We start from the raw sequence: 1,810 nt of genomic DNA on the forward strand, positions 1-1,810 counted from the left end.
AGTGGAGAAAGCCATGGCTAGACTCTGATGAATTGTATGGCCTTGGACAGGCTCTGGGCTTTTGTTTTCTAGTACGTAGAACATGGTGGTGGAGGTGAATGATCTCTATGGTATTCTGCAACTTGCACATTTTGTTTTCCATCATAAGTTTGGTGTTGACAAATATTTCTGGAATTCCAGCATCTATCTATTTATCTTAACAATACTTCTCTCTCCTCTCAAATCCAGCATAGACTGCTACTGAACTCATTCAAAACTATATCTTTTTCTGTAGACAGCTCACCCCCTCCTAGTCATATGTTTGGTTGGTTTCCCAGGATAGGGCTACATCAGAGCCATCTTGCCATTCTTTCTCATCTGTCCATTCCTCTCACCCACCAAGGATGGGACACAATTAGTCATAAAATAAAGATGAGAGATCCAGATGAGTAAAACACTAGGAAAGTATGCTCAGGAACTCAACTCTACTGGAAGATATTTAACATTGGAGGCCTACCTAGAAGAAACTTTGTATTTTTGGCAATGTTGGAAGGAAAGAATGGGAGAAGAAAAAAAAAATAGTTATGAAGGACCTACTTTGTCTTAAGTAAGGGAATACACATATCCATATAGTTCCAATTTGGTCTTTTCCATATTTTATTCATTTAAACCAATATTAATCAAGGCACTGACATGCCAGACACTCAAGATACAGAGGTAAATGAGACACATACTGTCTTTGTCCTTAGTGAGCTACTTAATCAATTAGATGTGTTATCTTCAACTTTACACAAAGGAAGTTCCTGTGCTTTTGTAAAACTATAGGTTTCTTTTAGAAACTTGGGAAATACAACCCCTCTTTAAATAAAATTCCTCCTATCCAGGAACATAAAAAAAAAAGTTACATACATTTTACTGTAATGATGACATAGCCTATTTTGCCCAAAAAATTCTCATCCAAGCTCTTGGTGAGCAGCTCTGTAGGAAGTCATTCCTATCAGGTTGGAACTGGAGGGAGAGCAAGGCCATGTGACTTTTCCAAGGTCATTGGGGGAGGTAGAAGGAAGCCTTAGACCAAGGTAGCTGCAGGTGTCTGGGGAGGATTCTTGGTTGTTTTCTCCTTCCTGATGGTTTAGTCAGGTTTTCTGGTGTGCAAGTTTCCAGGTTTAGAGGGTGGTATTCTAAACCTAAGCCTTCTTTCTTCAAGGAAGGCCAGTGTTGCAATGAGAGAGGCCTCTTTCTGTGTTGTTGGGCCAATACCCCGTGCTCCAGCATGGCTGTGAATAATTAGATAAAGCACACCTCCCATTGCCCTCGGGCACTGGGCACACCTGCCAAGTCAAATACACTTTATCTCTGTCAAGTATTGCCGGCCCCTCTGCTGTGGCCAAACGCCCAGACTGTTTGCTGCTGTTTAACAAAGCCAACTGGAGAAGAAAATGACCCAAAGGCCAGCACTGGGAGAGTTATGAGATCAAAAGGAAATTTCCATAAGGTAAAATGTGCAAATGAGAAAGCCCAGCTTTTCTTCTCAACATAAATCAGCCACTTTTCACTCAGCCACAAAATATCAAGACAGTCAATGTACCCAGATTTGGGCACAACAAGGGGAACCAAAACAAGCCATTGGCTAGGAGTCCAAAGGCCTGGTCATGAGGAATAAAGCTAAGCCCGTTTCTGCTTGTGCTGTTCACCATTCACACACTTCCAAGGGTGTTTTGGGGGGTATCTTTTGTAAGACATATTATATTCTGTATGGTAGAGAATCTCGGTACAGGTTTTGGTCACCATGGTGGAGTTCTTATAAATTCCTTGGTGGCACATTCAGTTC

Source organism: Phacochoerus africanus, chromosome 11 (assembly GCF_016906955.1).
Source record: "Phacochoerus africanus isolate WHEZ1 chromosome 11, ROS_Pafr_v1, whole genome shotgun sequence".
NCBI classification, from domain to species: domain Eukaryota; kingdom Metazoa; phylum Chordata; class Mammalia; order Artiodactyla; family Suidae; genus Phacochoerus; species Phacochoerus africanus.